The sequence below is a fragment of the Rattus norvegicus genome, chromosome 7, assembly GCF_036323735.1.
Source record: "Rattus norvegicus strain BN/NHsdMcwi chromosome 7, GRCr8, whole genome shotgun sequence".
NCBI classification, from domain to species: domain Eukaryota; kingdom Metazoa; phylum Chordata; class Mammalia; order Rodentia; family Muridae; genus Rattus; species Rattus norvegicus.
Genome location: NC_086025.1, coordinates 31,585,102 through 31,608,361, shown reverse-complemented (window position 1 = coordinate 31,608,361; position 23,260 = coordinate 31,585,102). Strand labels below are relative to the sequence as shown.

Genomic DNA, 23,260 nt, shown 5'->3' with positions numbered 1-23,260 from the left:
TTTTTTTTTAATTTATTTTATTTTATGTATATGAGTACACTGTCACTGTCTTCAGACACACCAGAAGAGGGCATCGGATCCCATTACAGATGGTTGTGAGCCACCATGTGGTTACTGGGAATTGAACTCAGGACCTCTGGAAGCGTAGCCTGTGCTCTTAACCGCTGAGCCATCTCTCCAGCCCCTACTTGGTGTCTTCTGTGTTTTATGCGCAAGAGCGCAGTGCCATCTACTGGAGCGCGGACAGTTGCTTTAGGAGCCTCATCTTTGAAGCAAACTGACCCTTCTGCCCACAGCCGCTCGTGGTGGGACTTGGTGACTCCCTTCCACATTTGTGCTGAGATCTTGTCTGGCTTGATTTGGACGGCTCTTGTGGATGGTCTCATAGCTGCTGCGAGTCCGTGTGTGTAACGGACCTCTCATGCCTCCCAAATACTGTTTCAGCCAACTGCCTCTGGCTAGTACAGTCTCTCCGCCCACTCTTCCTCAGTGATCCCTCAGCCTCACAGAGAAGGGAGTGGTATTGATCTCTCATTTATGTTTGATGACTTTAATTCTGCATGTTTTTATTAATAGCACCAAGGGCCTTCTCCCGTGTTAAACATGGTCCTTCTGCCGTGACATTGAGAGTAGTGAGTCTATATAAGAGGTTTACTGGAGGCCTTGCAAATTGTGGGATTTGGGGCTTACGTGGAGCTTAAGACCCGGACCATTGTCGACTAAGTGATGTCATAAACTGGAAGACATAAACTCATACATTGATAGATTGAGCCTGCTCTCTGCCCTTAAACACCTTCTCATGGTTTTCTCCCTCAATTTGGGACCTTAAAAGCTCACAACACATCGTGAGCATGCATCATCAGTAGATGACCCGAAGATGGCTGGGAGTGCTCCTTCTGCCTCAGTTTCGGGCATAGGGGGAGGTCATTTTTACCTTTCTGAGTTTCCCTGACCTCTTGCGTGGTGCATCCCGTGGCTCCAGATGTCTTGGCCTTTTGGTCTTCGTTATCAACCCATCTCCTTATTATACAAACGTGAAACATGCTGGCTGACCTCTGTTATTCCAACGCAGCCACAGCTGGAGGCTTCAAAACATTTTGCTGAAGTAAAAATTGGCTCCTTTACAATATGAGTAGAGCATCCTTGTTGGGAGGATGGAATTGGGGTGGAGGAGGGATGGGGGGAGGGGCACGCCAAGCCAGGACATTGCAGACCTCGGCCATTTCCTCTCAGTCTGTTTCCAGCGCACGCGTATCTACAATAGTTACTCTTATTAGTGGATTACATGGTAGATATTTCCTATCTCAGCTACTTGAATGCTGGGATGGGTTATAGGAGTCCTTCCTTGTTCTGGCTGTTGGCACTGCTTTTGTGCTGTAATCTTTTGACTTTGCATTGAGAGACAGACCCTGGCAGTCAATATGTTCATATTTTCCAATGGAGGTCAAGTTTTCCCATTTGGGGAGCCGAGTGCTCCCCCAATATGGGTTGTTCTATACTCCCCTGAAATTGCCATAATAGTTTAATTTAACTTCTGCAGAATTCAGATTATAGTTCAACTCTAGCCACAGCCAAGGTTCCGGCTTATAGTTTAGTCACTCTATGCTCCAGTCACTCTGACTGTCCCAGTTTGAGACCCCTGGCTCCCATTCATCTGTAAAGATTGACCTGCCAGAACTCTGTAGCCTGTTTTAAGGATTCTTTTTTTCAATTTCCCCAAGCTTGTTGTTAATCGATTATACGATCCATTTCACTGACTCTCTTTAACCTGAAGATGGTCATTTTTGAAGCAGCATCTTACCGGAAGCTTTAAGGCCTTCTCATTTGATATAGAAGTTTCGGTCAGCCTTGGTACTGTAGTCTGTCCCCTCATAAATCCCCCTGATCTATTTCCCCTTGTCTCAGCGACCTTCTCAGCTGACATCACCTTTGGGCTGGTTGCCCTGAGAAACAGGAGAGGTTGGGTTTGACAGCTCTAAGCAAGCATCCTTAAGGCACGGTGATTTGTAAAGTAACTGAATCTCAAGGCTGGGGGGGTCCAGGAGATTGGTTAGTTCTAGATCTCTCCCCACACAAGAATTTGTTCTTGAATATTCACAGACCCTCTCCTCTACTAGAATCTTTTCAAGCAGAGAGATCATTAGTTGGCTGAGCAAACTGTTCTCTTGTTTCAAGTTCTAATTGCTGGAGTTATTAAGCTGAACTCTGCCTTCTTCCCATTAGTTCTAGGTGCACCATTGGGAGCAATACAAGGTAAGTGTTGATTTCTTATAAGACCACAGTAACTGCTCTTGTGTGTTGAGGTCTCTAGTGACTGACATACTTATTCGGAGTTCTTCTAGCTGCAAGCAATAGGAATTAACTCTGGCTAACTATCTCAGCTATCTTTGGCCAAATAAGAACTACTCTAAAACTTGGTGCCTCAAAGAAACACTCATTACCTCACAATTGCTCTGGGCCAGGAATCCAGAAGCAATTTACTAGGTGATTCTGGATCAGGGTGTCTCATACGTTTTCAGCCAAAAAAAAATGTCATCTGTCCTACTTCAGTCATCTGAAGGATTGACTGAGAGTGTGGGTCCCCTTCTGAGCTCTCTACCGTTGCTGATGGCAATAGGTCTCGTTGTCTTTTCAGCCATTGGCCGGAGTCATCTTTCTTTTTCACTTTGGTATGTCTCCAACATGGCAGCTGGCCTGGTATAGCCTAAAAGAAAGAGAGGCAAGGAAGTCATTTCATTGTATGATTTAATCTCTAAATTAGCTAATAAGGCTCTCTCTCTCTCTCTCTCTCTCTCTCTCTCTCTCTCTCTCTCTCACACACACACACACACACACACACACACACTCTTTCATTATTTCTTTTTCAGTGTTGGGAATTGAACTCAGGGTCTCATAATGTTAAGAAGCTAGTCTATCACTGAATTACTAAACAGCTTACTTTTTATATTTAGCTTATAGTAAGTGTAAGGTTTCTGAGCCAGAGACCTTGGTTAGAGACTGTGCTGGTTTGTACATACTTGACCTAGGGAGTGGCACTATTAGGAGGAGTGGCCTTGTTGGAGTAGGTGTGTAACTGTGGGCATGGACTTAAGACCCTCACCCTAGCTGCCTGGAAGTCAGTCTTCCAGTAGCAGCCTCCAGATAAAGACATAGAACTCTCAGCTTCTCCTGCACCATGCCTGCCTGGATGCCACCACGTCCCTACCTTGATGATACTGGACTGAACCTCTGAACCTGTAAGCCAGCCCCAATTAAATGTTGTCTTTTATAAGACTTGCATTGGTCATGGTGTCTGTTCACAGCAGGAAAACCCTAACTAAGATGGAGACTATTTATTTCAGTAGCTGTTTCTTGTATCCCATTGATGTCTAGGAAGGACATGGGCAGAAGAGAAAGTCTGTTCTACAAGATGGGGATTCTGAAGTTGCTAATTCAAAGCTCATGTTATAGCTGGAACTTTTACTCTAGTACCCACCAAAGAAAGGAATCAACATAAAATAGTCTCTAGGGAAACTAGGAAGTACTCTGTCCAGGAATATGAGTATGTAGCCTTAGGGAAGGTAAGAAAGAGTTTACTTTCCTTTGAATAGATATCAATTACTCTCGCTGGGCAGGTGGCTGTGCACACCTTTTATCTTAGCACTCAGAAGGCAGAGGCAGAGAGATTTATGAGTTCGAGGCCAGCCTGGTCTACAGAGTGAGTTCCAGCGCAGTCAAGGCTACGCAGAGGAAATCCTGTCTCAAAAAATGAAAACAAAGTGCAACCAAACCACAAAAAAGAAGTCAATGTCTCCCCTAAGGGGGGCTCAAAGCTCTACTGGGATGTGGGGAACAAATTATTTTCTATATTGAACGTCTGATCCTCCTGCCCCTACTTCCCAAGTGCTGGAATCATGGGCTCCCACTACAATGCCCAGTCTGTTGCAGGGCTGGGGTTAGACCCAGAGCTTTGTGCATTCAGGGGAAGCGTTCTACTGACTCAGCTGTACCACAGGCTGATACTTGGTCTTTAGAGGGCACGTCAGTTCCCACTGCTCAGAAAGAAAGCTCTGCTTCATAGAAACATGTGGACAGTCACACTATTTAGCAGTACCCACCCCTGTTCTTTCTTCTTCTTCTTTCTGTTTATCAGAAAGAAGGCACTAGGTCATCCCACATTCAAGGCAAGGTGCTTCTGGTCCTATCTCTTGAAGCCCAAAGAAACTAAAAAAATTAAAAAATAAAAAAAAGAATAAATAAAAATAAAGTGGATATTTTTAAGCCATCACATTTTACAACAAAAAACAAAACCACTAAAAAAAAAAAAAACCACACACACACACATACCCCCCACCCCTTACAGTTTGAATATGTAATAAATATATAAATATATACAATCCCTTTTCCAAGTTCCTGCAAGTGATACCCTGCGACATGTCATCTTACCTTACAAAATTGTCATCTGCATGAAGACCTGGTAACCATGGGGTATTTTGTGGTAGCTCTGTAAATAGACTTCTACTTAAAGATCCATCAACTAGAGTAAAAGCTGTCTTTTTCCCTCCCCCAACACACACAGCGACAGTCATGGGCTAGCCAAAATAGATATTTCTGTCCCCAAAACAGGAAAACAAGAAGCTGGTCCTTAGCAACATTGAGTTCCAACTGGCAAGTGTTAGATCTTCTCGGTCCAATTGGGAAATGTTAGGCGTGTACTGGGGCTCAAGGTGAAGGATTAGCTCTTCCTAACTCTTCCTCTGTTTCAGGGTTCTTAGTTCTGCCTTTTAAAGCCGTCCTCCTGGACCTGGGCTCAGTGGGTCGCATTGCCGTTAGTGCAAAGCCAAACCAAGCCCAGCCAAAACATCCCAGAGTAGAGAAAGGTTTGTTACCAGCAGCAGTCAAGAAACACAGAGGGTATATCTAAGTTCTGCCTTCCTGGAACAAAGGCAGGCTGGAGAGAACGCTCAAGGGAGACTGTAGATACTCAAACACCGCTTGTCCCATGTCTGAGTGTGCTTAGTTTAAAGTTAGCTTAAAAGAATGTAGACATCTTTTGACATGCTTATCTCAAGGAACACATGTTTAGAGGATTAAAATGATGGCTTGGAATACCCCTGGGCTTTGCACTATAAAGATCTCAGCTGGAAATAAAGAAATGACACCATCCTAGTTACTATCAGCTGGACACCGAGGTGGACAAGAGATGGCTTTCAAAGAGTCTTAAAAATAGCCCCAGAGAATATGTCTCTAGTCTAAGACATTTAACTCCTTGTAAGCACAGAGTTGAGTCCTTTGGCCTTGTAGAATCTTCAACAGACGTTCAGCTTTTCTTCTTCTCTGGGAATTTAAGCTTATAACGGTTACAGATTATCCAGCACGCATCTCTTCACATGTTTTTAGAGCGAGTGAGCTAGGCGGTTCTGACTCCGATCATTCTGATTTTACAGCAAAGATGTTGGTGGAAACGATAAAAGGAACAGTATGGGATCAGGACCCCCAAGACCAAGTCCTCAGCACAAAGGACACTCATTTACTCCAGAAGGACAGAGGGCAGGGAATGAGAGACAAAGACAGGAGATTGAGGGTGAGGGAGAAGGGGAAGGGGACAGGAGGAGGATGGGGTATTTATCCCTGGGTTAGAGGGCTGCCTTGGGATAGAGAGGAGACAGACTTGGCCCATAGGATAATGACAGTTTATAAAGGTAGAAGGGGAAGCCCCATGTTAGGAGGAGGTGTTTAATTTTAATTGGGCATGTTAATTTGGGCATTAGGTGAGCCAAAGGGGACTTTTGATTGCTGGACTTGGATACTTGAATAGCTGGACCTTGGACCTTGGCTGTCACCCTCAGGAGGAGGAAGTGGCCAAATATGGACTTGATCTTGATGGCCAGCTTTAGGAATGTAATCTAGTAGTTTTTAGTAAGGCAGAGGGAATGGGGGAGAAGGGCAAAGCCTGCTGGAGCCAGGCTGGCCATGCTTGGGCTAGCCCAGAGTCTCTTCAGATACTAACAGAAAATGACTCTGGGATTGGAACCCCAGCCTCACAGATGCAATTCAGGTCTGGCCCTCCCAGAGGGGAAGCCCTGCCCTTCAAAGCCAAGGGGGAGCTCCTGGGCCTAGGGCTGTGGCTTGAGCCAGCAGGTTGTAAGTCACACGGTACACCAATGGCTAAGTCTGTGAGTCACAGAACATTGGGCTTGAGGCTAGGAAGGAGTAGGCGCCCACTGACAGCTCTGTAGCTATTAGGGAGTTATCTACCACATCACACGGCATTCAAATTCCTCATCAGTTCCTGACCTTCCCGGCTACATGGTGATTCACTGAAGTTCCTCTGACGGTGTGGTATTTAATGCCTCCAGCTATTCTAACCAGTTCAGGGAACAGGAGGGTCATTAAGTACACCTAGAAACTCTGCCCAAGGCTCCTGTTTGTGGGATGAATCAAACAAAGGAAAATTGTCACCACGAGGACTTGGGTGAAAATCGGGGAGCTGTCTCTGAGGTTGGTGGGAAAACACCTACTTAAATTCTATCTTTGTCTAGCCCTAGGTCCTTCGGAGGTGGACATGCGTTTTCACACATCTAGCACAGTTAACATCATTTGCTCTGAGGCTTGCCAAGGCACAGATAATATCTCTTGTACAGAGATGTTTTCTATTAGAATAGCCCTGGACCAAGCTTTAGACCTGAACATATATGACCTCATTCCTTGTCAAGATAATTTCTGGGAACCTCAGTCAAGATTGTTGTTAGCTTTGCTTACAGTAAGAACATCCTAATGCCTGTGTTCTCGGCATCCAGACTTTAACCTTATCAGCTGTAATCCTGTTTGGCGCCCTTGGGACCCACGCTGTAATTTCACGTAAGTTTCCTTAGTAAGCCTTTAAAGATACTAGCTTTAAGACCCACAAAAGGTATTTCTAAGGCAATTTCAAGACAGTAAAGTAGGACTCTCTCTTTGAGATGCCCCCACTTGTGTTCTGGGTTACGTCTTTTTTAACCCCCATGTTTAAAAATATATACTAGGCCAGAGAACAGCTGAGTGTTCGAGAGCACTGTCTGCTCTACCAGAGGATCTGGGTTGAATTCTAAGCACCCACACGATGGCTCACAACCAGCCCCAGGGGAACTGATGCCCCAGTTGGAGTTCTCATGCACCAGGCACACATGCGGTGCACAGATATAAATGCAAGAAAAACACCTGTATGCATGGAATGAAAATAAGATCTCCCAAAAATCTATACTTTAAAAAAAAAAAAGGCATCCCATGCACTCTATCTCTGCTTCATACTGGCTCGTCCCAAAATTCCTTTCTATATCAAATTCAAGGATGTGGTATGAGTTGAGTCCCTAAAAGATGGAGAGAACTCTTCGGGCTAAGGGTGACAGCAAGGAGCTCCCTCCTCAACAATGCTGACGTCTTTGTATGTGCTAAGTCTCCGTCAGAAAGCACCCCTTTATCCCACCATCACCCTTTATGTGGACCCACAGCCCACACTCCGCACTGACCCCGTGCACTCTCTCCTCCAGGCCTCCCTCAACTTTCCTCATGAAGCTCCTTTGCTGCCTTACACGTTGCAACGATGTCTTGTTATTAATTAGCTACATTTCTCCACCAGAATAACAATTTCTTTAGGGAGATCTGTTGCCTGTTATGTACAAGTAAGGAAGCCCAATGCTTGGCCAATGTGGCTGGCTAGTTTGTTTTGTTTTGTTTTTTCGTCAACTTGACACAAGCTAGAGTCATCTGAGAGGAGGGAACCTCAACTGAGAAGACACCCCCATAAGACCCACCTGTAGAGAATTTTCTTGATTAGTGATTGATGGGGGAGGATCCAGCCCATTGTGGGTTTGTACCAACACTGGGCTGGCGGTCCTGGGTTCTATAAGAAAGCAGGCTGAGAGAGCCATGGTGAGCTAGCCAGCATCACCCCCTCAAGGCCTCTGTGTGAAGCTCCTGCCTGCAGGTTCCTGCTCTGACTTCCCTCAGAGATAAAACTCTGATGTGGAAGTGTGAGTCAGGTAAACCCTTTCCTCCTCAACTTCCTTTTGGCCATGGTCTTTTGTCACAGCCATGGTGACACTGACTAGGACAGGGTTGTGGGGTATTGCTGTGGCAGTCCTGACCATGCCTTGGAGAGGACTGTGGAAGGGCTTTGGAACTTTTGGCTGGAAAAGCCATTGGCTGTTCAAAGCTGGGTGAGCCATTCTATGTGAGCTTTAACAATAAGAGTCCTTGAGAGAAATGTGGGCAAGGGAGGCCTGGTTTGTGAATATCCAAAGGGAAGTTTAGAGAGCGAAGACTATCCCAGCTGTTGTGTATTTTGAGTTAAAAATCTGTGGTTCTAGTTAGCTGGGGCTGAAGAATCAGTTGTGATTAACAAGAGACTGGAACCAATGAAATGAAACCTTTGTCTACTGGGACAATAGATGCTGGTCAGCTGGAGCTAAGAAGTTAGCAGTGATTAAGAAGAAACCAGCGGGGTTGGGGATTTGGCTCAGTGGTAGAGCGCTTGCCTAGGAAGCGCAAGGTCCTGGGTTCGATCCCCAGCCCCGGAAAAAAAAGAAAAAAAAAAAAAAAAGAAGAAGAAACCAGCATCACTGAGGTGAAAGCTGGGAAGTGTTTTCTGAGTCCACAGTCAGAAGCTAGGGTTGGACCTTGTGACGGCAGCTGAACTTGCCAGTACTGGTTTGAAGGCATGAAGGGGTCCAAAAAAGCAGCTGAGGCTTGGCACAGAGAGAGGCCAGGATAAGGTGCAGACTCAGGGCAGCTGAAGGCCCAGGACTAAAGGCGTCAAGGAGAGAAGTTGAAGCTTGGCGTGTGAAGAGAGCCTTCTCTTTTTGCTATGCTTCTTTACAGATGATAAACGGCAGCCTTTTGACAAGTAATATTGAATCAATGCACATCTACATAACATGCAAAGAATTATTTCTTAGGAAATACAATACCCTTCTAGGATTAAACTCATCATTGTGAGGAAAACGCCAAACCATCTTGACTGAGTGTTCTTTCTGTCCCCGTGAAGGTTGATGGTGGTAAGATTTTCCTCTGTGAACAGTGTCCAAATGTCTAAAGACCTGTAAACAATTCTTAGGGCAAAGACGTCACCTGGATTTCTGAATTCATTCACAAAATGTCAAGACCCAAAATTTGGGCCTGAGGTAAGTTTAGAAATAAAGAACAGCTGTGGCCAGGGCTGGACGAGCCATTAATGTGCTGGGCACATGTGGGAAACTCATCTAAATCGAAATGATCCTACTTCAAGATCCCGGATTCTATTAGATTGTTAAAGACTCCATAGGAAGCTTCACACGCATTTGCCTTACAGCATTTAATTCATTCAAGAACCAAGGGAGAGTGTAATGAGATCCCCTCCTGGAGGGGATGGGGGATGCTGTGGCTTGGCAAGCGGGATTCAAAGTACATCTGTCCGATTGGCTCTAGAACCTTCGGAGAATTTTCTGGGGGGATGGCAAGATTCCCAATGTTGCTCTTTTCTTCTTGTTTCATAGTCAAAGCTGTCTCAAGGTTGTGCCCTGTCCTTTCTTACCACAGCTTCTTAGCTTTCATCGTGGTATTCGGCTCAGAAGGGTACACCCGGTTCTTCTGTGATGTCTCTCCATTTCATAACCTCTTATACTCCCCTACCTTCCTTCTTCCCTACCACTGTCCATTCTGCACTGATTTCTGGAGCCTGTTTTTATATATCGTCTTGACTCGCAAAGGTTATCATTCCCCCCTGGCATTCAAGGTGTCTGTTCCCAGGGCTGTCTTTCAACCGCTGTGCCCTTGGGCGATGAAATGAATTTCTGAGTCTCTTTGTTTTTAGGTCTTTGCCTTCTTTGTGAGGTCAGTAAAAAGACCACACGAGAATGTCTGTTGGTCTGAACAGGCTAGGCTGACCTGCTACCACAAACCCCTTAGAACTCCATGGCTTCATTCTCCTTGGTGCTGTGTGCTCCCCGCCAAGTCGGGAGCTTCACGCCCACCAGCAGGTTGATGGAGCAGCCTTTAGCTGGAATGCATAGCGCATGCGGGCCAGCGACAGATGTAGCGTTGTCTCTATGTAAAAATCAGTTCCTGAGAATAGGACCCCCGTTGAAGGAATCAGAGAAAGAACTGGAAGAGCTTGAAGGAGCTTGAGACCCCTTATGAACAACAATGCCAAGCAACTAGAGCTTCCAGGGACTAAGCCACTACCTAAAGACTATACATGGACTGACCCTGGACTCTGACCTCATAGGTAGCAATGAATATCCTAGTAAGATCACCAGTGGAAGGGGAAGCCCTGGGTCCTGCTAAGACTGAACCCCCAGTGAACTAGATTGTTGGGGGGAGGGGGGCAATGGGGGGAGGGTGGGGAGGGGAACACCCAAAAAGAAGGGGAGGGGGAGGGATTAGGGGGATGTTTGCCCAGAAACCGGGAAAGGGAATAACATTCAAAATGTATATAAGAAATACTCAAGTTAATAAAAAAAAAAAAATCAGTTCCTGTAGAGTAGGTGTTTAGATACCAACCTCACTGAATAATAAAACCTTTGGGTCTCCTGGCTTCATCTTCTGGGAGGGGTACGATATTTGTTTCCTGGAGAAATCACAATAAATAACCACAAACTCGGCTGCTTAAGATAACATAAATAAAGGCTCACAGTTTCTGGCAAGTCCTCCATGGCTCCAGAAGAGGCTCCGTGCGAGCTTTGCTTCTTACAGCATCCAGGGGCTAGGACATTCCTTGACTGTTGGCCCCATTGTGCCAGCCTCTCGGGCCTCCATGGATATTTGTCAGTGATGTGTTTAGGGCAAATCTGGATAATCCAGATGACCACCTCTCAAGATCGTTAATTATGACTTTAAAGCCCTTTCTTTGAGATAGTATCATAGCCATAGGTTCTAGGAAATAGGACACAGGAATATCTTTGGAGACCAGCATTTAACTTACTGCAGTTACCAACTGGGTAGGTAGGTGATGGGTTATTATTTTAAAATGAGACTGGCTTTATGCATAACCTTTTTCTTTGGGTGACCAAAGACTTAATTGACATCCAGATATTAAGGGACACACAGCTTCCGAAGCCCTGGGTCACTGAGAAATTTCCCAATGATGTGTTGGTTCATACATGTGCACATGTATGTAGGATTGACATGTTGGTTCACACATGTGCATAAGTGTGTAGGATTGATGTGTTGCTTCACACAAGTGCAGGTGTGTAGGATTGATGTGTTGGTTCATACGTGTGCACATGGATGTAGGATTGACATGTTGGTTCACACATGTGCTATGTGTGTAGGAGTGATAGCATCCCAACCTCCCACCCCCCAGGTTACTTTCAGATTGTCAATGTCTCTTTCATATAAATGAACACTAAAGTATGAAAACTCAGATTTTTCACATCTGACAAAAAAGAAAAAAAAAGGAGAAAAAAAAAAAAAGGAACTTTTCCACGTAACTCTGGACTAAGGCTTTCTAGGAAATTCTCTGGGGCAGTCTGTACCCAAAAGACAAAGTCATTATGAGAGATGTTCCATAAGAATCATTTTAATCCCTAAGAAGTTTTGCCTATGATTAATTATGTTTTAGAATACATTATGCTTGCTTCCATGCTTTGGGGAAGAATTAGTTGTAATTGGGTATCTAGGAGGAAAATGTCAACCTAGCCTGCCGGTTCTTGTTTTGTTCTCCCTGGCTCTTGATAAAAGTTAATGAGACACACTTTTCCTGTTAGCACACATTCCTGCTCTTCATGTAGAAATACATCGAGGCTCGTTGCCCCTTTCCTGTCATGTGATGAAGGCCAGGCGACAAGAAAGAGGGCCAATTTGTTGTCATGGAAATGAGTTAACACAAAGCATCAGGTTTGAACTTTGCCAGGAGATTCTTGGGAAAGGTGAGGGAGAAGATAATATAGCTTTATCACCCAGCAGCTAATGTTCTCAGAGAGATGGGCAAGGGGCTGGACAGTCTTTTGTATGCTTCTTCACACTTGAATATTCTGAGCCTACCCTGATTGTGAAGAAGTAGCCAAGTCCCTGTGAGCTTTTAGCTCCTCTGAGTACACTGTGGCCAAGTATCCTGGTCAGTAGATTTGGCCTCCAGGCTCTGCATTCCTTGGATAAATATGACTCCGACTTTAATACAAAGACTTAACCTGAAGGCATTTTTAGCAGCTCACTTTACTTCTCACAATTACATTGGCTGCCACTTCTAACGATGCCTTGAAAGTGTTTTCAATGGCTCTAAATGACAGAAATGCCCCCCTTGACTATACCTGGATCATTGATCCTGACTGTCCCTCCCCCTCCAGTCTTGAGATCTCACTTGATTTGGCCGGGTATGCTAAGTCCTCCTTGCAGACATGATTGAGTGATCCAAAGGTGAACTTGTGAGGACCACCAGACCAACACAGTTATTTCTCAGAACCATTCAAATAGGAACTAAAAAAAATATATATAACTTCATTTTGGTGGGGTAGGCTGGCCTCCGGATATGGTCATGTGGATCGCGTCTTCAAAGAATCCTGTTAAGAGAATAAAAGTCATAGATTAGCAGGCACAAGGTGTAAAGAGGATGGGGTGTTGAGATGGTTCAGAAGAGGAACACATACTGTCAAACCTGACATCCTGAGAACTGTCCCTTAAAGCCACAGAGCAGGAGAGAACGGACTCCTGGAGGTTCTCTTTTGACATCCACACATACACCATAGCATGCTTGACTCACCCCATAAATGTTTTAATTATAAAGATGGAAAGAGGCCTACTGGTTAGAACCAAGTCCTCAGCTGACTTGTCCCCACGGTCCAGCTTCACTTTCCCACAGTCCTGAGATCCACCTCCAACAGACTCTCATTGCTGGACTCCAGTGTTGACAGATGGGTTTCTTATTCCCAGAAATCAAGAGTCTTAACTGATGTGTCCTCTTACCTTTGCTGACTGGTATTAGAGCACTCTCAGTCAAATCACTGGATGCTTAGGAAGCTAGCAGTTTGGGTGACCAAAGGAAGAAAATCACAAAACCCTTAGGATACCCTTGTGTTAATGTTACATGAGGAGGCAGCTCAGTGGTACAATGCTTGCCTAACATGTGTAAAGCCTTGAGGTTAATTCCCAGCAACACACACACACACACACACACACACACACACACACACACACACACACACCCATTCATTATCAGGCCAAAGCTAGTTATTACATACATGTTGGTAAAAAGGCTGAAGCAGGAAGATCAAGAGTTCAAGTCCAGCCTGGATGCATATCAATATGTTGTGAGCACGCCATATGTTGCAGAAACATAGATGGATATTTGTGTCTTTCTACAATGTCAGAATGTATTGAATAAAAATAGATTCATAAGCTATAACACTTATGCTAACTGCAATTTGCCAAATAACTCCCAATTTTGCTTGGTAGCGGGCCATTGACCATCACAGATTCTGATATCCTAATCTTCATTATTAACTCTATGATCACACATTACTCTTTATATAAGTGTGTGTAAATGCATGTGTGTACCTGTACATGTGTGTGTATGTGTCTGCATGTGTGTATGCATGAATGTGTGTGCATGCATGTGTGTATCTATGCATGTGCGTATGCATACACACTGTGTGGGTATGTATGCACATGTATGTATATACATGTATATGTGTGTATGTGTACATGTGTGGATGTGTACATATATGCATGTGTATGCCTGCATGTGTGCCTGCATGCATGTATGCATGTGTGTATACATGCATGTGCATGTGTGCATGAAGGCACATGTATGTGGGCATGCATTTATGTGTGTGTGCATGCACATGAGTATGTATCTGTATGTGTGTGTGTGTGTGTGTGTGTGTGTGTGTGGTTAAGGAGGCTGTAGAGCTCACAAAGGTTGTTCTGAAACTGGGGCAGAAACCTAATGCAGGCACAAGGGAAAGTCTGTAGTAGACCATATGAGAAGTCTGAGGGACATGAGGCCTAAGAGCTGTTCAAGCACAGGTGGCAGATACTGGCTGCCTGGCAGGGCCATTTTAAGGGTCTCTGTGAAGTAGACTGTCACAGGCAAGAAAATCTACTGTCAAGTTGGTACAGACACAAGAGTCTTTCACAGTAGCAATTTTTCTGAATGGAGCCCATGATGAGTTACCAAGAAATGAATCATACCCGCCACATTTTGTGGCCTTGGAGTGTCCATTACTTTATAGTCCCAAGTGAAGGGGAGCTTAAATCTGGCGAACCTGACAAACTTGTGTCTGGTGTTTCTCAAATGATTGGGTGTATTTGCAGGTATTATTTATTGCACAAATAAATTATTTCTCTCTCTGTGCCTCCTTGTGTGCTGGCAAACAGTAGGTATTTACTTATGTGAACAAGATGTCAGTCTTCTTTTTAAGAGTTACTTTTGTTTCTCTCTCTCTCTCTCTCTCTCTCTCTCTCTCTCTGTGTGTGTGTGTGTGTGTGTGTGTGTGTGTGTGTGTGTGTGTACAGGTGTCTGAGGAGGCCTGTAGAAGGCACTTGGAACCGGAGTGACAGGTGGTTGGGACCTCCCAAAATGGTTGCTGGGAAGCTGGGAATCAATGGAGGTTTTCCCCAAGAGCATCAGGTGCTCTTACTCTAAGCCATTTCTCTATCCCTGAGAGTCATTCATTCATGGAACTCATACTCAATAACAGAGTAATCCAAAGTTAGGCACAACCTCAAAGCTGCTATTCCATACAACATAATGCAGGCTTAGCCTGTTCCCCATTCAATCCCCAGTCCCGCCCACCTCCAACCAACCAATCAATCAAGTAAATGCCCAGTACTACCCAAAAGTCAGAGACTTTGTCATAAGAAAACAGGGCTTCCTTACTTTCCATGATAGCTTACAACCGTGTATAGCTCCACTCTCAGGAGACCCAATGCCACCTTTTAGCTTCCAAAACTACCAGGCACGCACATGATGCACAGACACATATGTAGGCAAAACACTCACATAAAATGGATCTAACCTTTTTCTTCTTAGAACATGGGACTTCCTTACTCCCCAGACTTTATTTTTGCTCTATGCACATTTGGTGAAAACCAAAATTAGTTCTTTGATTTTTCTGGCTCTCATCTGACAAAAATGGAGTCAAGGGGCTGAAAATACTGCTGGATTTGCTGTGAAGGCTTAATGGAAAACAACAAGATGATCTGGAAAGTTCTTGGAACTGGCTGGGCTGAAAAGGGGGAGGGGTGGATCTGACAGTCAATCATGGAAATGGGGGAGGAGGAGTCGAGTGTTGGTAGTGCTTGTTAGAAATCTACTCAGTGGAAAAGTGAGCTTAGTCGATTTATAACATCTTTCCTAATGCATGGATACATCTAGAATGCACATCCGGTCTGAAAGAATGTCCTTGTGTGGTGTAAACAGGGCATGAGGTTACATCTTGCTGTACTGATAATAACCTCCTGGGTATCCAGGTCTATTTGATCTAACATCACATTTGGAATCTTCAGTTAGGACTTAGCTTCTTCTGGGAAATAATGTATTGATCCTAAGCCTTCAAATTCTCATGTCCTTCTGAAGGTGCTTTCCTCATGCACAAAGTACACTGATTTCCCCCCACCAGCCTTGAATATGATTAACAGGAGCCTGACTTGGAAATAGATAAATTGCTGGCATGCTGACAAGGGCAGGTCTTGACTTTGCCTAATCATCAGAACACCGGGGTTATAAATTTGTAAGGTGATAAATAATACCAAGATCGTGTCATTAGCCAAGACAGCCAGCCAATATTTTTGTAGCAGAGTATGCTGATGTAGCTATCTAACTGAGAATACATACTGAACTTTTCTATCAAGCACAATCTCAAGTTTGCTGTCTGTCTTTTAAGAGTTTTCCTTCCATTCTCTCTTTTTAGACAGGGCCTCACCGTGCAGCTCTCGTTGGCCTGAATCTCACTTTATAGTCCAGACTGGCCTTTAATTCACAGAGATCCACCTGCCTCTGACTCCCAGATGCTGGGATTGAAAGTGTATACCACCGTGCTTTGCCACATTTTGAACTTGAATACAACCCTTGTTGGGGAAAATAGTTATAGCAAGGTGAAAACAGAGTCCTGGGTGCAAAGTTGAAGATAACGCCAAAAGTATTGGTGGACTAGAGAGATGGCTCAGCGGTTAAGAGCACTGACTGCTCTTCCAGAGGTCCTGAGTTCAAATCCCAGCAACCACACGGTGGTTCACAACCATCTGAAATGGGATCCGATGCTCTCTTCTGGTGTGTCTGAGGACAGGGACAGTGTACTCACATACATAAAAAAAAGTGTTGATGTAATAAATGTGGGAGCCCTAAAAATTTACCTCATAAGCTGCCACCCACAGGGAGGAAGATATGTGCTCTGGAGTCCAGCACGAGATTTTCATAGAGGCCATACTCTGTCCTACCCAGTAAGAATGAGGCAGCCTATCCTAAGAGTTATAGGACTCTTCTGGTGTCTGGCTTTGACCTGAGACTTCCCATCCATCTTACCAAACCTCTTCTGGGTTGTACAATAGTCTAGAATGCTCCTGTCCAGTGTTCCCTGCCCCCTTGGCTCCTTGGGCTTGTGGTTTTTCTGTGCTTACTTATTACATCTTGCTCTGGCATCTGCTTTTCTAGTGCCCCAGATGAGTGCAATGAACAAACCCTGTTGGGATCCAAACACAAAAAGAGAAGTAGACTCAAAGTGGGATTCTAGACAACCACAGAGCCTACAGTTAGTTGCCCAGGAATAAGTGAAGGAGTGGGAGGCAGGGTTTCCTCACATTACACAAGGAGGAAAGGCAGGGAGCAGTTTCTGGAATGCAGAGGCTTGAGGGATGGATTTCTTTATGGGAGCTGGGACGTTTCCACAAGGACTGTAGTGAAGTGGGAACTTAAGCGCTCTTTGGAAAGTCAGTTGTATGGTGTTTTGCTGGTCCAAACACGTGAAGGGATGTTTAGCTGAAGCAGACACAGGGGAGAGGATGTCCTGCTGAAGCAAACACATGAAAGGACACATGATGAAGGATTCTTCTCTAACAGTGCAAGTACTGGTTCACCTTACTTTGCATAGTTGAGCTGCATTTGTTGGGACTCTACAGAGAGAAATGCACCAAAAAACATCTGGTGTTGTGCTGCAGTTTCTTGACACTTCCAAGGACTCGGGCCGGTTGGAAGAGTGATGTCAGCTGAGGCATACGTACATGCTGAGGTAAGACCTGAACTGAGGCAAGACCTGAACATGGAAGACACATGATTTTTGGAGGGCATATGAAAAGGACTTGACAGTGTTGGAGGCTGAGATAGGCTTGTTTATAGAGCTAGCTATACAGTGCTTGTGGGTCTCGAGTCTTCACTGATCTTCACTTTGCTGAGAGTGGCACAGCTGAGAATTTCTCCTGACATCCCTGACTTGTACCGAGCCTGAGGCCTGGCTGTCTCTTCTAGGTAGTGCCAGTGCTGCTGATTCATGTTTGCTATCCTGACTCTATCAAACTGGACTGCTGGTGTATCCATGAAGTGTTTGCGAGTGGATCGAGCTGCCACAGCTGACCTGTGAACTGAACTGCTGATTTCCAGACAGCACAGATGGGGGTTGTGCCAAAGAACCTTACTAAACAGGTCCACTCACCCCCCATTCCCCCACCCCTGTATCCTTTCTTTTCCACTACCTGTGGTGGGCGGTGGGCTAAAAGGGAGGTTAAAGCATTTAAGAACCATCACTAAAAATAAACTTTGAAAAAAATTAAAGTTACACTGTATGTAGCCATAGGCAGGTCCCCAGGTAACAGAACATCAGCCTTAATCCCAGGGGACTCGGCACTCTAAATTCACTGGTCTTCCCCCGCCCCCATCCAAATCTTACTGGTGTTCAACAGAATTAGAAACTGGGAGGGAAGGGGTGTTTCATGGCATGTTGAAAGTTCATGTGCTCCTCATGGGTCAAATAGGGAGGACCAGAGTGGTGGGGCTGGCTCTCTGGGAAGCCAAGAGGAGATATCTGCAGCCAAAGGACAAAAGCTAGCTTCGTTTGGTGACAGCAAACCTTCCCTCTCGGTCTGCCAGTAGCAGCAATCCCAGAAGAAAATACCAAGTCAGCAAATCAAAGAGAGCAGCTTCCTTCCAAGGATCTGCTTCAGAGCAGAAGCACATCGGCCACACCACGGGTTTCACTGAACCCTCTACATCTCTTAGTCTCAAACTCCCCCAAGTGGCAGCTTCAGCCTCCGGCTAGTCGACCGGATCCCTTCCCGGTGTGATACTCAGAGTCTAAGTTGTCAGAGATAGGATGGCCATTTCTTCCATCATGCTTCACGTAGGAGGGAGAAAAACCTCTCCGGAATATCTCGGAAGATTCTTATTAACGGCCATGGTTACAAGAAGAGAATTCTGAACAAACCCCGGGGGTTCTGTTAGGAAAGGAGGAGGCTGCTATACATTCCTCCCTTTCTTTCTCGGCAGAGTCTGTTTATGAAGCTGGCTCTGAGTTTACCCTTCTCTTGCTTCTGCCTTCTAAGGAGGCTGGTTTAGAGACATGTGCACCCCACCTCACCCCTTCATTTAATCTTTACATTACAAACTGACTTATCTCTCTAATGCAAACATCTGATTACTACATGAGTGTTCTCTGCTTAGAATCTTTCAATGGCTCCTACTGCCACCCCATCATACAGTACCTATTGTTCTTGGGCCCCAGTGAAACACCCCAGTCTCACTCCTCTGTCGTCTCTCTATCTGCATTTATAAGTCAGTCATGTCCTTCCCACAGCTGTTTACCCTGTGGGCTTTTTCATGCCCTTGGTATGGAGAGCTCTGCTTTATCGGCCCCCCTCAGCTTGTCGTAGGAAATACCAAATGCACATGACATCTTGGGACCCTTCCCATGGCCTGCTGTGTGTTCCACTGTAGGGAGCCGTATTGGATTTGGGCCTAGCCGCTTTTTGACTGCATGGCTCAAAGTGGCTAGGTGACTCTGGGCTGTTTGGCCACAGATATTCACCCCTAAGATGACTGCCATAAGTCTTAAGATTGTTGGACAGAGGACTCTCCCATGAATTTACGGCACAGGAAGGTAACATTCAAGGGATGCCTCAGCTCGAGCAGATACCAGTTATCTCCTCAGTCAACACCCAGTGTCTCCACCACCAGACCTCATCGCCTACCGCCTGACCTCTTTGCCTCCAGCTATCACTGCCTATACCCTCATCTCCCCCTCCTCTGTGTTTCACAAAGGACACTCCCCCTACCTGAAAGCCTTAAAAGCTGTAACGTTCACCCCAATAAACGAGACCTTGACAACAGAACTTTTGCTTGGTCTCCTTCTTCTCTTCACCCCCATTTGGCCCACAGGTAGAAAGCCTCTTCGGGACCCTGAATAACTGGGTCCCCGCTGGCGGGGACATTCCACGACAGCTTGCATTTGTCTATATGGTTCCTGTATATTCCAATAACATGTCTTCTAACCTGTCTCTCCTGGTTTCTAGGATGAAAGGAGAAGCCTGTACTTCTAGGAGGCATGGCTGGAGGCCTGGGTTAGCACTCAGCGTCCAGCATCAGAAAGCCTGGGTTTGACTCTTCTTGGCTTCGTTGTTCTTTCCTAGTGACCCTGGACCAGTTATTTAACTCCCCTGAGCGTCTGTTTCCCCATCTGTCAGTAGGAACCTCCTATTAACAAGGTAATGGGATTTATGATGAGTGTCAAACAAGGTGACTTATGTAAAGTACTTAGCAGTGTGCCTGGTACAGGGTCGTTGCCAATGAGCATTTGCAGACCGGTGACAAGATAAAGTATGTCAAACAGAACTGAATCTCTCCCACTATTCTGGAGTGCTGCACTATGCCCTAAAACACTCACCCGGATAGAGGACTGTCAAGGCCAATCTTTTCTATGTGACCGAGAAGGAAGAGTGTAGCTGTCTGCTGACCTCCCAGAACCCTTACCAACTGTGATGCTGCTCAGGTCTGCCACTACAGATTGAGCCTCTCAGCTGTGCCAGCAATTAACCAATACTTACTAAGCATAAAGGCGGTCCTGAGAATGTAGCAAGGGACCCGCTTCCTGCCACAAATGCTTCAGTCTTGTCCAATTAGGCAGTGTACAAACAGCAAATACACTAGCCTTCAAAGGAGAACTTTACGTTAAGACTGGGAGGATGGGTGGCATTTAGACAAGTGGAGTAGGAAGAAAGATCACCCAGATAATGGGGAGGGAAGTGAAGTGAGGCTTTCAAACAATCGATAGTGAGGGTGGTGGGCGGGCACATCGGCGGGCAGGATCTTGAAAGAAGAAAGTTTTGGATATCTTCCTTTTTTTAAAAAAAAAAAAAAGCGAACTACCTTAGAATGTTTTGTCACAGAAGCGTAGAACCAGGAAGGAATTTTAAATCCCCTTGTTTGAAGAAACTGGAGCTCAGATTTTGACCAAAGTCACCTCATTAGTTGACAGGAGATATGACACCAAGGATTCTATTGCCTTGGGCTGTAAATTTTCTTTGCCTGTACTAAAGCATCCCTTTAAGAGTTTAGACAATTCTGCCTCTTAAAGAGACACTGAGGTAACAGCGTGGGAAAGCCTCAGTTTTATTATGGGTGGAGAAGAGAGCGAATAATGGGTGTGGAGAACAGGAACTGAGAAGGGAGGAGTTTGCTGGGAGGAAAGTCCTAGCCTCTTCTAACATCCTCTTCCTTCTGTAGAGAGCGTAAGCCACATGTTCACTCTGAAGGGTGAATGACCCAAAGTCATTCTTAGGAAGACTAGGAAGACTTTGTGTGGTCACAAGAACTAGTTCTCTCCAATCCCATCTGCTATAACCTTGAGAAAAACTCCCCAGCCAAGGGAACCACCCAGAGCATTCTAAAGGGATGCCTCTTAAGATATTTGAGGACAGGTGCCACACCACAACCCTCCTCTCATTCCTGTTATTTAGGCTAAACATAGTTCATTCTTTCTGTGGCTTACGCCCGGCTCACCCTCGTTGTCCTGCTCTGGATGAGCGGCCATCTGTCCACGTCTATTTCAAAGCCCCATGAATGGGTACAGACGAGACCAGTTGTGCAGGAAGCTTGGGACAGTCCCCTCCAACTCACTCTCCCCCACGACTCTCGAGAAGTTTCTATTAATGGAGTCTGAGCCACAGGGCCTCTTCGGTAGCTTCTAAGCAAGCGCTTACAACAGACACTGAGCTGCACAGACGTTTGCATGGAGGAGGGATACACCCAGTCGTCCACCTCCAGCTCCAGTTATACTGGAGAAGGACAGACAGACAGAGCAGTTGTTGCCATATTCCAAGCTAGCTCTTCACACACACTCATGAAGATACCTCCGTTCTCGAAGATCTGAAACCACGGAGTCGCTTCTGCATATCCTATTTCTTTCGTACTTATACTATTTTGTTGCTTTTATTTTTTTTTTTTATCAAATCCATTTTTTACTGCTTAAAACGCTCTTGAGCCCATCCCTTCCGAGTCCCTCCTGTTCCCAAACTCGCTACCATCTGAGAAGTTGCTCACCTTGACGCCTCCCTTTGGCTGACTGCTCCACAGGGTGGACACAGAACTCGTCACCGGCCTTGGGGCTGGGCTAGGGATGTAATCAGTGTTCTGATTGTGTCGCTCCTTCTCAGGAGAGAGAAGGAACTTTCACTGCTATCTTCGTGACATTCTATTCCTGCTGGCCCTGCTGCCTGTCCCTTCTCCATTGTTTGTGTCACATCCTGAACCTTTAGAACTATGTTTCTGACAGTTAAGATGACTGTAAGAGTCTTCTTTTCCCTGATATGTTGTTGTCTTTTTTTTTTTTTAAAGATAGGGTCTCCTATTGCCTAGGCTGCCTTAAACTCACTGAGTGACAACCTTAGGACTGCTTTTCTGCCTCTGTTTCCCTAATTCTGTGAACAGGCAGGCTCCATGCCCAGTTTAGAGGATCTGGGAATCAAACCCAGGGGCTGTGAACATGTAGGTAAGTCTACTCTGCCAACAGAGCTATATCCACAGCTCCCTAGGACAGACTTCTGTGTTTTCGAAAGGATCCTGTCTGCCTCTAATCCATTCCATGCAGAGCCTGACTGGTCCCTTTAAAAACAATGTTCATTTTCAGAAACTCTTCTTTCTAAAAGTCTCTAGATATCAAAGCGCTCATTTCCTCAGGAATGATCAACTCAACTTACTCAAAGCTGATCTTCCTACTTGATTCAAGGCATTCTTCTCTTCTCTACTTATGAGAAGAGTCATTAGAACCCTCTCCCTGAGCCCTTACCACCAGCTTCCTGAGGCTAGCTTGGGAAGATCTTTAGCCTGCAAAATTACTGGCAAAAGTTGGGCTTTGATGGTTCTCTCTCTCTCTCTCTCTCTCTCTCTCTCTCTCTCTCTCTCTCTCTCAGTGTTCTTGTGTAGTGTACTTTTTTTTTTTTTGTTTGAAAGGTCAAGATTTTATTGTCTTTATAACAAAATCAGCTTAGAACTGGATCACTTGGCCCTTTCTCTTCTTGTCACCTCCCAGTTCAAAATGCTTGCATCTCTTAACAGCCAGCATCCTCTGAGATCTGCAGTTGGGCTCAACGCACTCCAGTCTCAGCACAATCTTCTTTGCAGTTTTAGACTTTTTGGAGAAAATGGGCTTAGTCTGCCCACCCAACTCACTGTTTCTTGCCACTTTCCCTGGGCATACAGAGAATCTTTGCCCTTCTTGTACTGTGTCACCTTGTGGGGTTGATGCTTCCCACATTGCTTGCAGAATGTCCGGCGGGTCTTTGGAACGTTCGCCATGTTTGCAGGAGCGCTGCCAGCTCAGGAAGGAGTGTACCGCTTCTTGTTGCTCTCTCTATGCAGGGATGGTCTGCGAGTTCTATTTATGCTTTTATTTTGTTGTATTTTTCTTTCCTTAAATAACTGGATTCCGCTCACAAGAGTGGAGGCAGACGCTGCTCGCAGGTGTCCTCAGGTCAAAGGGGAAATGCTGGAGGCTGGGGTTGATCTGGGAGGGGAAGAAAGTGAGGCAGGAAGGTGAAGCAAGGTCTAGGGAACAAGGCAAGGCCATGAATGGGCAAGCAGAGCCTGGGATGGGATGCAGAGCGCAAGTTGGAACAGGGCAGACTGTTCAGGGCTGAGGTTGGAGAAATGCTCGTGGGAGCTGTCAGACTTGCTTCTGTGCAGGATCAGCCATTAAAACAGAACTATGCGTGTAATCGGCATTAATGCACAGAGAAGCAAAAGCATAAATCAAAGAAAGACTGCCTAATCCTATGTTGAAATATCATATTAACAAGAAACGTCTATGGCTTCCTCAGACTCCTACATCCATTTTTATATTAAAAT

General features: G+C 45.4%; 1 long non-coding RNA gene and 1 pseudogene across 9 annotated transcripts; both read right to left on the bottom strand.

Moving 5' to 3' along the window:
* Rpl36a-ps18 (ribosomal protein L36A, pseudogene 18) lies at window positions 1-21,973 on the bottom strand. Of its 9 annotated transcripts, none has more exons than XR_010053686.1 (3): window positions 16,732-19,887; window positions 12,246-12,494; window positions 1-2,704 (listed from the first exon to the last, which is right to left on the bottom strand). It is a non-coding gene; the product is annotated as a ribosomal protein L36A, pseudogene 18 (long non-coding RNA). The 9 variants fall into 9 exon arrangements; XR_010053680.1 differs by lacking the exon at window positions 1-2,704 and adding an exon at window positions 21,458-21,795 and having other exon boundaries at window positions 11,500-12,494; window positions 16,732-16,937; XR_010053678.1 differs by lacking the exon at window positions 1-2,704 and adding an exon at window positions 19,963-20,502 and having other exon boundaries at window positions 11,500-12,494; window positions 16,732-16,940.
* A 391-nt stretch (window positions 21,974-22,364) lies between these two features.
* Window positions 22,365-22,851, bottom strand: LOC134479862 (large ribosomal subunit protein eL42-like; annotated as a pseudogene).
* Window positions 22,852-23,260: the final 409 nt, after the last annotated feature.